The following is a 15,412-nucleotide window of genomic DNA, read 5'->3' on the forward strand; positions in this document are numbered from 1 at the left end:
AATATGATGTTAATCATAGCATTGCATCTCCTTAATTTTGCAAAAGACTGTTAATAGGTCTAGAAAGAATTGGTCTAAGAAACTTGATGATGCATTATGGGCATATAGAACTGCATACAAAAATCCTATGGGTATGTCTCCGTATAAAATGGTTTATGGAAAAGCATGTCACTTACCTCTCGAACTAGAACATAAGGCATATTGGGCTATTAAAGAGCTTAACTATGATTTCAAACTTGCCGGTGAGAAGAGGTTATTTGATATTAGCTCACTTGATGAATGGAGAACCCAAGCTTATGAAAATGCCAAGTTGTTTAAAGAAAAAGTTAAAAGATGGCATGACAAAAGGATACAAAAGCGTGAGTTTAATGTAGGTGATCGTGTATTGCTATACAACTCTCGTTTAAGATTTTTTGTAGGAAAACTTCTCTCTAAATGGGAAGGCCCCTATGTTATCGAGGAGGTCTATCGTTCCGGTGCCATAAAAATCAACAACTTCGAGGGCACAAATCCGAAGGTGGTAAACGGTCAAAGAATCAAACATTATATCTCAGGTAATCCCATAAATGTTGAAACCAATATTATTAAAACCGTAACCCCAGAGGAATACATAAGGGACACCTTCCAGACCGTTTCAGACTCCGAAAAGGAATAGGTATGTGGTACGGTAAGTAAACCGACTCCAAAACAATTTTTAAGGCAATATTTCTCCGTTTTGGAATATTTAGAAAAATATAAAAATAAGTAGCAGTCCGGGAAGGACACGAGGGCCCGACGAGGGTGGTGGGCGTGCCCTACCCCTCTAGGCGCCCCCTACCTCGTGAGCACCTCATGTGCCTTCCGGACTCCGTTTTCTTGCACGTTACGTATTTTGGTCGGTAAAAATTCATTATATAACCTCCCGAAGGTTTTGACTCCCGTATCACGCAATTCTCCTCTGTTCTTGTTTCGAGCTATTTTTCTGACAGATCTATGTTATCATGACGGCCCTAAGCGCCTCCAAGGACAAGTTCTTCGAGAAGGTCATCAGCCCTTACCTTGCGGAGGTGCTGCGACACCCTCAAACCATTGAGTTGCGTGATGGGTTGCTGCACATCCGCGATTAAGAGGGACCAAAGGGGACCAGAAGCATGGAGACGAGGCTCGAAGCAGTGGAGCAACAAGTTTTCAAGTGCCAGGGAATGGTGGAACATGGACTCAACTCTAACCACAGGATGATCGCGGAGTTCACTAGAAACCACAAGTTGGATGCTGACAACATCGGGGAGACTATCTTCAAGCTTCATGAGAAGATCAAGCACCTCCAAGCCCAAATCTATGACCTGCGAAACCAAAACTGTGAGTATGAATATAGATTCAAAAGGATGAGTTTGGCTGCAGATTTGAGGATCCCGGAGACTCGATCATCTTTCTATGATGGAGAACCTATGCCTTGGAAGATGGACGCAAGGCCCGCATCATCTACAACACCTCCACCTTCTTCACCGACGAAGGAGATATAATCACATGGGTATGGGCACTCCCCTAGGAAACTACCAAGCTTGGGGGAGGTGCCCCGGTATCGTATCACCATCACAACTCCTATCTTTACCATTTTTCTTAGTTCGATCCTAATAGTAGTATCTTGATCTAGTAGAATAAATTTTATGGCATGATCTAGTTTTGAGTTTTGCTTTATGATATCTCTTTGTAATCGAGTCCGTGAGCTATATATAATAAAGACTAGTGTTGAGTCAAGGGCTTGAATATTTTGCCATGATCTTGGGTGAATAAAAGAAAGAAGAAAAGAATAAAAAGAAACAAAAAGTTCATATTGATCTTATTGAGAGTAATGACTTCACATAGAAAGAGTATGATGATTAAAAGTTGTTGGGAGTTGGCAGACATAGCTTTGGTCATTGTTGCAATTAATAGGAAGTAATAAGGAAAGAGAGGTTTTCACATATAGATATATTATCATTGACATCTTTTATGATTGGGAGCACTCATTAAAATATGACATGCTAAAGGGTTGATGTTGGACAAGGAAGACAACGTAATGAGTTATGTCTTTCTTATATCTGAGATAAAGTATGTTGTCATGGATCCTCTAACTTGTTGAGCTTGCCTTTCCCCCTCATGCTAGCCAAATTCTCAGCACCAAGTAGAAATATTACTTGTGCTTCCAAATACCCTTAAACCAGTTTTGCCATGAGAGTCCACCATATCTACCTATGGATTGAGTAAGATCCTTCAAGTAAGTTGTCATCGGTGCAAAGAAATAAAAATTGCTCTCTAAATATGTATGATTGATTGGTGTGGGAGAAATAAGCTTTATACGATCTTGTGATGTGGAAGTAATAAAAGCGACGGACTGCATAATAAAGGTTCATATCACAAGGGGCAATATAAAGTGACGTTCTTTTGCATTAAGATTTTGTGCATCCAACCATAAAAGCGCATGGCAACCTCTGCTTCCCTCTGTGAAGGGCCTATCTTTTATTATTATCTTCTACCTTATGCAAGAATCACAGTGATCTTCACCTTTCCTTTTTCATTTTATCCTTTGGCAAGCTCAGCATGTTCTAAAGAACATGATATATATATATATCTAATTGGATATAGGGGAGCATGAATTATTATTATTGACATTACCCTTGAGGTAAAAGATTGTGGGGCAAAACTATAAGCCCCTATCTTTCTCTGTGTTCGATTAAAACTTCATAACCACAAGTATTGCGTGAGTGTTAGCAATTATGAAGGACTAAATGATAGTTGAGTATGTGGACTTGCTTTTTAGCTCTGACATAGACTCTTTCCGATGTTATGATAAATTGCAATTGCTTCAATGACTGAGATTATAGTTTGTCGGAGCCCAATAAGGTTTATGATTTATACTTTTGCATTGTGAATAGATCATCACTTGAACATAAGTAATCATATGACAAAATCTATATATGTTTCTGTTATGAGAATAATCATGATGCCTTCATGTCTGTATTTTATTTTTATCGACGCCTCTACCTCTAAACATGAGGACATATGTATTGTTATCGGCTTTTCTCTTGAGGACAAGCGAGGTCTAACCTTGGGGGAGTTGATACGTCCATTTTGCATCATGCTTTTATATCAATATTTATTGCATTATGGACTGTTATTTCACTTTATGTCATAATACTTATGGCTATTCTCTCTTATTTTACAAGGTTTACATAAGGAGGGAGAATGCCGGCAGCTGGAATTCTGGGCTGGAAAATAAGCAAATATTAGAGACCTATTCTGCGCAACTCCAAAAGTCCTGAAACTCCACGGAACATCTTAAAATAAATAAAGAAAAATCCTCGCCAAAGATGAAGGCCAGGGGGCCCACACCCTGCTCACGAGGGTGGGGGCGCCCCCCCCTCCTAGGGCGCGCCCCCTACCTCGTGGGCCCCTTGGTGGGTCTCCGACGTACATCTTCTGCTATATGAAGTCTTTCGATGAGAAAAAATAAGAAGGAACCTTTTGGGACGAGACTCCACCGCCACGAGGCGGAACCTTGGCGGAACCAATCTAGAGCTCCGGCAGAGCTGTTCTGTCGGGGATACTTCCCTCCGGGAGGGGGAAATCATCACCATCGTCATCACCAATGCTCCTCTCATCGGGAGAGGGCAATCTCCATCAACATCTTCACCAGCACCATCTCATCTCCAAACCCTAGTTCATCTCTTGTATCCAATTCTTGTCTCAAAGTCCGGGATTGGTGCTAGTAGGTTGCTAGTAGTGTTGATTACTCCTTGTAGTTGATGCTAGTTGGTTTATTTGGTGGAAGATCATATGTTCAGATCCTATATGCATAATATTACCCCTCTGATTATGAACATGAATATGCTTTGTGAGTAATTACGTTTGTTCCTGAGGACAAGGGAGAAGTCTTGCTATTAGTAGTCATGTGAATTTGGTATTCGTTTGATATTTTGATAAGATGTATGTTGTCTAGCCTCTAGTGGTGTTATGTGAATGTCGACTACATAACACTTCACCACTATTTGGGCCTAGAGGAAGGCATTGGGAAGTAATAAGTAGATGATGGATTGCTAGACTGACAGAAGCTTAAACCCTAGTTTATGCGTTGCTTCGTAAGGGGCTGATTTGGATCCACATGTTTCATGCTATGGTTAGGTTTACCTTAATACTTTTGTTGTAGTTGCGGATGCTTGCAATAGAGGTTAATCATAAGTGGGATGCTTGTTCAAGTAAGAACATCAACCAAATACCGGTCCTCCCAAATATCAAATTATCAAAGTATCGGACGCGAATCACATGAACGTGATGAAAACTAGCTTGACGATATTCCCATGTGTCCTTGGGAGCGCTTTTCCTTATATAAGAGTTTGTTTCGGCTTGTCCTTTGCTACAAAAAGGATTGGGCCACCTTGCTGCACTTTATTTACTTTTGTTACTTGTTGCCCGTTACAATTTATCTTATCACAAAACTATCTGTTACCACTTATTTTAGTACTTGCAGAGAATACCTTGCTGAAAACCGCTTATCATTTCCTTCTGCTCCTCGTTGGGTTCGACACTCTTACTTATCGAAAGGACTACGATAGATGCCCTATACTTGTGGGTCATTACTCGTGCGCACGGGCCATCGGGATCCTATGTACACGGGACCCCGTGCACATGGGCTTCACTTACCCCGTGCGCACGGGCCATACAGGGACTTCGGCCACTCCTCATTTCTTCTTTTTTTGCCTTTCCACCACCACCTTTGGTCTTCCACAATATTTCCCGTTGCTGTTTGAGTTTTTGGAGTTGTGGTTCACCGAGTCCTAAGGTGTTTTTTGCTACTTAGGCTCGATTCGACTTCGACATCACCGCCACTCGTCATCGACTCGGACTCCACATCGACTTCGACCATATCATGGTCATACCAACCGTAAGCAAGGATGGTAACCTCGATGACACCTTATTCTTACCCTTGCTACTACATTGATAGCCTCGAGCCATTTTGCATCACTTTCCCGTCGAGACTAGCGAGTTGGGTATTACCGGGCCACGTTCTTTGTGCACCTTTAGTGATACGCCTATCCCACATAGCTACATTTAGCGTGCATTCATATTGCTATCATACTTGTGCCATAAGTCTTTCCCGTTCATACCATACTTGTTGTCTCATACTCCAGCTCGAATATCAAGAATTGTGGCATAGTCCAAAAAAGAGAAAAAAGCTTTTAAGCCAAAGAAGAGAAACAAAGAGCTTGTAAGCAATAGCATTGATCCATTTTGCATCATTCTATCATAGCACCCATACATACTTAGGATACTTGGGATTGAAGATGGCATGTTACTCTCTTAGGTTGGTGCACAAGCATATCTAGCCCATTTGAGCAATCGAGCTAGTGTCTCTCTAGAATCCGTACAACAAGAGCATTTTCCGTGGTTACACATTTTGAGCTCACTCCTTGGTTATGCGGATCCCATCTATCTTTTGTGTGTGTGTGTTCCTAGTGATATCCTTGGGTTTGATCTATTTGCCTTACTTGAAATTTTTGTATCTTTTCAACATTTTCGACATATTGACTAACATTTTCTTGAATTATTTGTGCCACTTCCTAACCAACATCCTCCATAAGCCTTTTACTTGTAGGTGAGAATAAAAAACTCAGTACCAATTCGACTATTATCGCATTCTGTTGAGTGATACTCAATACATCCACAATCTTCGGAAAAAGTAACTTTGGTATTATTCTCTCATTTTCCTACTCACCACCACTTGGTTATGATGGATAGGCCAAGTTCTTTGGCAAACCCACTCTTCGAGGAGCAAGATGATGAACGCGACTACATCACCAAGAACCACTTCTTCATCGCCCAATGAGCTCTCCATCAAGAAAGTGAAGCTTTGAGTGATCGCATTGAGCAACTCATCACTGACCTATGCCAATCAGAAGAAAGACAATGGGGCTACCTCGACGCCAAGCTCACCACACAAATGGAAGAATTTCTCAACATGATCGTGAGCCGCACGTCTTCCACCACTTCTTCACCAAGACGGTGCCACTCAAGTCGCCACTCTTCGACCAACTCTTCCTCGAATGCAAGTCCTCCTCAAGCTCGTTCTCATTGACGTGATGACCCTCAAGATCGCCAAGCTTAAGAAAATCCATTCCATGGCAATGGTTTGCAAGACCGAGTCCGAGCTCGTGAAAAAGCGCAGCGCCAAGCATGAATGCCGAGGACCAAGAGCAACGTCCACAACTGCAACAGTAAGCATCTCAAGACGGCAACACAATGCGACAAGAACAAAGACGCCGAGAAGAACAAGCCCTCAAAGCACAATGCGCACTCCGCGAGGCCACTAGAGCCGTCGCTGAACGCAGGCGTCAAGTGCGTGAACAAAAGGAAGCACTTCACCAAGAACGACAAGATGAAGCCGCTCGACATGAAGAGAAACAATAAGGAAGAAACCAGGAACATATGGCTCGACCCCATCGGTGACTCCATCAAGAGGAGCGTGACATTAAAGACATTCCCGCACACCAAGTGCGACACCACCCTCGTCCACATGATGAAGAAATACGCTACGACAAGCTCAAGTTCACCATGCCCAAGTTCTCCGGCAGCACCGATCCCGAAGAATATCTCTCATGGGCATTGAAGGTCGACAAGATGTTCCGTCTTCACAACTACGACGAGGAAAAGAAGAACGCCATTGCATCTCTCGAATTTCAAGACTACGTCCTCATTTGGTGGGAACAAGTGCTCGCAAGACGATGGGAGAGAGGCGAACCACCCGTCATGACTTGGACACAAATGAAGGATGCCACGAGAACTCACTTCGTGCCTGCACAATACACCCATGATCTCTTCAAGAAGTTGCAACTTCTCAAGAAAGGCACGAAGACGGTGGAAGATAACTATCAAGAGATGGAAATTTCCATGATAAGAGCCAATGTCTAGGAAGATGATGAGCAAACTATGGCACGCTTCTTGAAAGGCCTCAATCACCTAATAAAGAAGATTGCCGATTTCCAACCCTACTCCAACCTTCTCGAGCTAGTTCATCGAGCAACCAAGGCGGAGCAACAAGTACAAGATGACTTCAAATACGCCAAGTACTCTTCCAAGACCTACACTCCTACACTCAAGCTCCATCAACTACCACACCTCCTACTTCGACTAGAGCACCTCCAAGTATCGGCGACAAGTCAAGCTCCAAGCAAGTGACGCCTTCCTCGACTCGTCCGCTGACAAGCAACTACATGTCCAAATCTCCCTCATCATCGGTGCCACCAGACGACCCCGTCAAGACGAGTTCTCTCAAGTGCTTCACATGTGATGGCCGAGGACACAAGTCCTTCCAATGCATCAACCGGCGAACCATGATTGCCAATGATGATGGCACATACAACTCCATGAGTGAAGAAGAAATGGAAGCCCTTGAGCACGTGGCCATGCACCGATGCGTGAATGAAGAGGAATATGAGCAAGTCTTTTGCGACAATGATTCAAGCCCAGCCCTTGTTGTCTCCAAGGTCTTGACGCTTCAACACCAACAATACGAAGACCAACGTTGCCACATCTTCCTCACCAAGGCGGGCATCAATGGAAGTTCTGTGAAGGTCATCATCGACGGAGGAAGTTGCCACAACTTAGCAAGTGAAGAGCTATTTCCAAGCTACAATTGGTCAAGATGAAGCATCCTCACCCCTATAAGGTCCAATGGCTTAGTGACTCCGTCACAATTCAAGTGGAGCACACTGTTCAAGTCTCTTTCAAGATCGGCGCCTACGAGGGCACCTTGGAGTGTGATGTGGTTCCCATGTCTGTGTGCCATCTTCTCTTTGGACGACCTTGGCAATTAGACCGTGGCGTGATCCACAACGGCCGTACCAACCACTATAGTTTCAAGATGAAGGGGAAAGAGTACGTGCTACGACTTATGTTGCCAAGCCAAGTGATCACCGACAAGCAACCAACCAACCATCATGGAAAGAATAGTGAGAGAGTGAACCACCCAAACGAGAGTGAGCGCCACAAGCCAAAAATGAGTGCCTCCATGATGAACGACAAGAAAAACTTAGTGCTTTTAGCTACCAAAAGAGACATGAGAGAAGTGTGTGAGAACCCATCTAGTGTCATACACTATGTTCTAGTGTGCAAAGATGAAGCGGCTAGGACTAACACTTCTAACCATCTTCCTCCAGTGTTGTCTCCTTTGTTGCAGGAATTCGCGGACGTCTTTCCCGATGAGCTACCTCCTATACGCGGCATCGAGCACCGGATCGACCTCATCCTCGGTGCACCTCTACCAAACAAGGCTCCATACCATGTCAATCCTAAAGAAACTAAGGAGATGCAAAGGCAAGTACAACAACTCATCGACAATGGACATGTACGTGAAAGCTTAAGCCCTCGCGTCATTCTGGTTATTCTTGTGCCTAAGAAAGATGGTAGTTTTCACATGTGCTCCGATTGTCGCTCATAAATGGTACCACCGTTCTCTATAGGCATCCCATTCCACACCTTGATGATATGGTAGATGAGCTTAGCGGCGCCACCATTTTCTCAAAAATTGATCTTAAAAGTGAATATTACCAAATTCGCATACAATAAGGTGATGAGTGGAAAAATGCTTTCAAAACTAAATTTGGCTTGTATGAGTGGTTAGTTATGCCTATGGGTTTATCAGAAGCACTGGGTACTTTCATGGATGTCATGCACTATGTTCTTCGCCCATAAATTGGCATATTTGTTGTGGTCTACTTTGATGATATACTTGTGTTTAGCAAATCTCTCAAAGATCATGTCACTCATCTTAGGACCGTTTTGCAAACTCTTAGAAAAAGAGCGTCTTTATGCTAATATGGAGAAATGCACATTTGGTGTTGACAAACTTGTTTTCTTGGGTTTCAGTATCTTCTAAGGGTGTTCATGTAGATGAAGCTAAAATTGATGCTATTAAAACTTGGCCACAACCAACCAACTTGCAACAAGTGCGTAGTTTCCTTGGCTTAGCTGGATTCTATCATCGTTTCATTGAGCACTTTAGCACTATTGCATCACCTTTGCATGCCTTGAGCAAGAAGAATGCACCTTTTGTTTGGGGACCATCCCAAGATACCGTATTTCATGAGCTTAAGAATTTTCTTACACATGTTCCACTACTTGCATTACCAAATTTTGATAAAACTTTCGAAGTCCATTGTAATGCTAGCGGCAATGGTATTGGTGGAGTTTTGATGCAAGAAAAGCGACCCATTGCATATTTTAGCGAAATACTTTTCGGAGCTCAACTTAACTATCCCATCTATGACAAAAAATATATGCTTTAGTACGAGTATTGCATGTTTGGGAGCATTACCTTCGCCCACATGAATTTGTCATACATACGATCATGAAACACTTAAGTATCTTAAAGGTCAAACCAAGTTGAATAAACATCATGCTAAATGGAGTGAATTTATTGAATCTTTTCCTTATGTGACCAAATACATTAAAGGTAAATAAAATGTTGTGGCGGATGCCCTTTCCCGCAAGTGCATGTTAGTTACTCAACTTGAAGTGGATGTCATTGGATTTGATCATGTTAAAGATCTATGTGCACATGATCCTTCGTTTGCGATTCCTTGTGCCAAATATCTTGCTAATACTTGTTGGGAGAACTATTACCTCAAAAATGGCTATCTTATGCGCGCTAACAAACTTTGTATACCCGAGACGTCTCTTCATTTGTTACTTTTGCAAGAGGCTCACGGCGGAGGACTTATGGGACATTTCAGGCGTGACAAGACCTTTGCTAAACTCTCCTTCAAGTACTTTTGGCCAAAGATGTTTCGTGATGTTGCATGCTTCACCAATGGATGCTCTACATGACGCAAAGCTAAGTCACAAGCTCAATCTCATGGTTTACATATGCCACTCCCTATTCCATATCAATCATGGGAAGATATTAGCATGGATTTTGTGCTTGGATTACCTAGAACTCAAAATAGCAAGGATTCGGTATTTTTTGTTGTGGACCAATTCTCAAAAATGGCACATTTCATCCCATGCAATAAGATAGACGATGCTTCACATGTTGCAAATTTATTTTGTAGGGAAATCTTGAGGCTACATGGAGTTACAAGGACCATCGTGTCGGACCATGACGTCAATTTCCTAAGCTACTTTTGGAAGACACTATGCGCCAATCTCGGCATCAAGCTACTATTCTCGACGGCCTACCATCCTCAAACTGACGGCCAAACTTAAGTCACCAACCGGACGCTATCCACTCTCCTACGTGTGTTGATCAAAAAGAGCATCAAGGAGTGGGAGGAGTGTTTACCCATCGCCGAGTACGCCTACAACCATGCAAGACACTCTAATACCGGCAAGTGCCCCTTCGAGGTCATCTACGACTTCAATCCGTTATCACCCTTGGACATCCTTCCTCTACCACTTCAAGAACGAGTAAATATGGACGCAAGTGTAAGAGCAAGTTACCTCAAGAACGTGCATGAATATACAAGGTCCATGCTCGAGCGGAAAGTACACCACCTCGCCACCAAGCTCGACATCAACAAGACCCCAATGGTGTTTGAACCGGGCGATCTAGTAAGGCTACATCCCCACAAGGACCGCTTCCCCAATGAGCGCAAGTCCAAGCTACTACCACGAGCCGATGGCCCCTTCAAGGTGCTAGCTCATTACAATGACAACGCCTACAAGACCGACATCCCACACAACAAGTACAATGTCAGCGACACCTTCAATGTCAAGGACTTGCCCCCCATACCATGGTGATGAAGATCACGATCCGAGGACGGATCTCACCAAGGGGGGGAGATGATGTGGAGCATCCTTCCGTCATCCCCATGGACTCTACACCAACACATCAAGCACCACATGGACCTATGACAAGAGCTCGAGCACGCGCCATTGAAACCGAGGTGAACTCACTCCTACTCGAGATTGATACATATACAAATGGAACTTGAATGCTACCTCACCAAAACATTCTATGTGTCATAAGGTACGAAGGACAACACCACCAAGCAGCTAAGGGACACCCCAAAGGAGGAGGATAAGCACCACAAGGCCATGAGGAAGGAGAAGGAGCGAAAGAAGATGAAGAGAACACCTCCCATGCGACCCCGTGCACATGGGCCCTCCAGACCCCATGGCCACGGGCTACTCAAAGAGCTGAGATGCGCACCCCCATGAGCACAGCCTCAGGACCCCCTGCGCACGGGCCCTTGCCACCGTAGCACCCTACTACTTCTTGAGCTTGCGTTGGTTTTTCCCTTGAAGAGGAAAGGGTGATGTAGCAGAGTAGAGATAAGTACTTCCCTTAGTTAAGAACCAAGGTATCAATCCAGCAGGAGGTACATGCAAGTCTCCAATAGTTGCACCTACACAAACAAACAAATACTTGCACCCAACATGAAAAAGGGGTTGTCAATCCCTTCACGGTTAATTGTAAGGATAAGATGTGATAGACATAGGTATAAAAGATAAATAAAAAGGCAAAATAAAGTAAAGGTAAATAAATTGTAGCAAGATATTTTTTATTTTGGGGTTTATAGATCTGAAAATATATGATGAGAAATAGAACCAGGGGGCATAGTTTTCACTAGAGGCTTCTCTCTTGAAAGAACACATACGGTGGGTAAACAAATTACTGTTGAGCAATTGATAGAAAAGAGCAAAGTTATGACGATATCTAAACAAATGATCATGACTATAGGCATCACGTCCGTGACAAGTAGTGTAACGCCCCGAGACCGATGCTCTAGTTGCCTTCCATTTATTTCCTTTGTTGTGGTGTGTTTTAATTGTTTGTGCCTTGGTCATGATCTATTTCCATGTGGGTTCTATCTTATGGCTTCATTTTGCTGCTTTGTTGTTTTAGTTGTTGCATATGCCATGCTCATCATTGTTATGTTGCATTGTGCCCTTGTCATGTTGCATTCCATCATGATCATCATGTGCATTGCATTCTTCATGGTGTTGTCTTTCTCTATTCATGTCGTATGTATCAACCCCTTTGCTATCTCTCTCAAACCTAGCCATGCACCATCACCTTCTTCTTCCTCTTCTTTTACTTCTTTATGCAAGTGAGTTCTTCCCTGCCCCCATTAATGTTCATTCTTTCCCCACAAATCATGCACCATGCCTACACCCTCTCTGCCAATTTTCAGCTCATTTGAAGATGTTTTGGTTGGGTTCAAAAATGCATCAAGTTTGAACTTAAATTCAAACTTGGTATATTTTTCAATCTCTAAACTGCCCAAAGCAATTTATTCAAATACTTCATAAATCCAGGGTCTAGGGGATATTCTCATATCTCTCATACCCCTCGCCATTATCCCTGTGATTTTCTTTTGTTTTCTGCTTGAAGAAAATAAGAAAGAAAAGAAAAGGGAGAGAGCTACCCAGCGCAGCCACATGGGCCTTCTCCAGCCCAGCGAACAACCGAGCCACAACCCAACCTAGCCCCCCCTGGTAATCTTATCTCCTATGCAATCCTTCGGCCCCACATGTCATCCTCACTCCTTCCTCCTTTCTTCCACCTTGGCACTTTTCTTCTCTCACAGTAACTCTCGGGAGAGAGCACGCACATGGCTACTGTGGCTACCATGGCGCCCGCACCCCTCCTATAAAGCTCCAAGCCCGAGCCCTAGGGTTTCCCTCTCTCCTCCTCCTTCCCTCCTCCGCGCCACCAGCAGGTAAGGGCATACGCCATGCGGACGCACTCTACTGGCCGACGCCATGGCCGAAGCAAGTCCGAGCTCGCCGCCGACGTAGCGCCCCCCCCACCGACTCCCCTCCTTCATCAACGAGCTCCGAGACGGCATCATGGTTCCGTTTCACGACCTCCCTAGCCGGATCACCAAGTCCTACGTCGTCGTATTCTTCCCCTGCTTCCTCTTCTTCACGGAGTCGAGCACCGCCTCGATCAGCGCAGCCCCATGCCGGCTCCTCTGCTTCCCCGACGAGTCCGCTGACTCCAGCAGCACCCCCATGGTGAGCCGCTGCTCCTTCCCATCACCTTCGCTGTCATACTCCATCGTCGTTGTTGCCGTTTTCCGCGCGCACCCGCGGGACCTCATCGCCGGTGAGGCTCTTGTCCATGTTTTGATGCATCCGTAGCACCTTTAGGATCGCCCTATAGCGTAGCATCTTTTGGTGCCCTCCTCTGCGAGCCTTGGTCGCCGGAGTTTCTTCGACGAGCTCGCCCACTGTTCTGCCCGCCTGCCTTGTTCTTCTCTTCTTCTTGCGTGCACTCACGCCCGCCTACTTCGATGTTTCTGCCACTGCTCTCCTCGCTGATGCACACACACCCGTCAGCACACACAGCCTCCACCCTCCCTCTGTGTTGCACGCATCCATGCACATGTCTCTGTTCTAGTCGTCAGCCATGGCTGTAGCCATGTGCATCATGGCTTGGCCTCACGCCCTTGCTGCATAGCACACACCACATGCGCCCGTCCCACCCTGGCCACTGCAAGCCTTTTCCGCACCCCCGCTAGCGCTTGGTAGCCGCAGCAGTCGCCGCTCCTTGTTCCTGTCACTAACGAGAAACAGTCATCCGCCTGGTAGAAGAAAGCCCCGACCTTCTTCAGTTTATCTAAGTCTGAATCCCTCCTTGCCGTTAGGGTTTCTATCCTCGCTGGCGATTCCGTCGCCTTCGAGTCTGCTATTCCCGATCGATCTCTCGATCGATCCGGTCCGTTTTCGAGTGCGTTACTCCCGATCTAAAGACAAAAATCGACTCCCTTAGCGATTCCCTTTCCTTGTAGGGTTTGCGGGTCAAGTTTCGTCTCAGTTCCCTCGCTCCCCTGCGTGAGATGGAGTTTGGGGCGGATGCTCAATCTGGAACCAGCGGCGACGGTGGAGCTGCCATGAAAGCTGATCTTAGTGATTTTCTCGAGCAACTCGATCTGGGCGATGAATCCTTTGATGATCTGGTGATTGACGAGGACGAACCTGAGATCAACGAAAGTGTGAGATGGTTAGCCCTAGCTAGGGTTCATACTGACAAAATCTTCAGCCAGGCAGCGTTCTATCGCGATATGCGTGCAGCATGGAATGCGGCGAAGCGTGTTCGATTCCGGCCGGTCGGCCCTAACCTTTTTGTGGTTCAAGCATCTTGCTTGGGTGATTATGAGACGATGATGGATCAAGGGCCATGGCTGTTTAGAAACTGGGCAGTACTAATGTGTTCTTATGATGGTTTTACAAAGGCAGAAGTTGTGCCCGTTGTTTTCATGCCGATTTGGCTCCAAATCCACAAGTTGCCAGATGGTTTTTGCAAAGAAGGAATTGTGGAACAGCTGCTAAAGAACTCAGGACAGATACTGGATATGAGGCTTAACGGTAACACAAGAGGTGATTATGTCAGAATCAGAGTCCGCCATGATGTTCGACTGCCCCTAACCAAGTTCGTGAGCACTATCAGAGGGAAAGAACGTCAGGTGTACCTCGTTCGCTATGAGAAACTTGCCCATTTTTGTAGTGTGTGTGGCCTTATTGGACATGATTGTAAGGAATGTGGCACTGGGGTGCATGAAGAAAAGAGCAAAAAATATGGTCCTTGGTTGTATGCCGACGCACCAAATAAATTTTGGCCTAATGAGCAGGTTGGAATTGCAGGAGGGTCCCAACGTGAGAAGGAAGTTCCACAGTTGAAAGGTGCATCAGTGAAAGGCTTAGCTGATCCCGAGGTGTTGGATGCAGCAAAAAGTCAATCCAAACAGGGTGTTGTCCCAATGATGCTGGATCCCTCTATCAGAAAGAGGCTTGCCTTGGGGGTACAGAACAAGGAGAAGGAGCAGAATGATTTGTCCGCACCTGGGGGTACTTTGGCCTTAACACAAGGCAATGGTGAGGATGGCGTGGAAAATAAATTGCCAAGTAGCAGTACTAGCAGCAAGTGTGCACGGATTGGCATTGAGGGTGTGTCTAGAGATGTGTCGGCGGCCTCCCTAGAGGAGGACCATCGGACGCAATGAATTACTTAGTTTGGAACTGCCGGGGGGTGGGAACCGCCGGACAGTTCGCGAGGTTTTGGCCCTCTCTAAAGCAAATTCCCGGGGGCTCGTTTTTTTATGTGAAACTAGATAAGCCGCAAGTAAGATGGAGAAACTTAAATGGAGACTAGGATTGAAGGGTTTTGCGAGTGTTTCCAGTGATGGTCTTAGTGGTGGTATGGCACTTTTTTGGGATGAAAATTTGCAAGTGACGATTTTGGATTCATGTGCATGATATATTGATGTTCGAGTGGTCGATAATACAAAGGATATTTCATGGAGATCAACATTCGTATATGGAGAGCCGCGTGTTGAGAACCGACACCGTATGTGGGAACATCTAATTAAACTACGGTCATTTTCTACTGAACCGTGGATAGTTTGTGCTGATTTCAATGAGGCAATGTGGCAACACGAGCACTTTTCAAGAG

The sequence above is a fragment of the Triticum urartu genome, chromosome 5, assembly GCF_003073215.2.
Source record: "Triticum urartu cultivar G1812 chromosome 5, Tu2.1, whole genome shotgun sequence".
Lineage (NCBI taxonomy): Eukaryota > Viridiplantae > Streptophyta > Magnoliopsida > Poales > Poaceae > Triticum > Triticum urartu.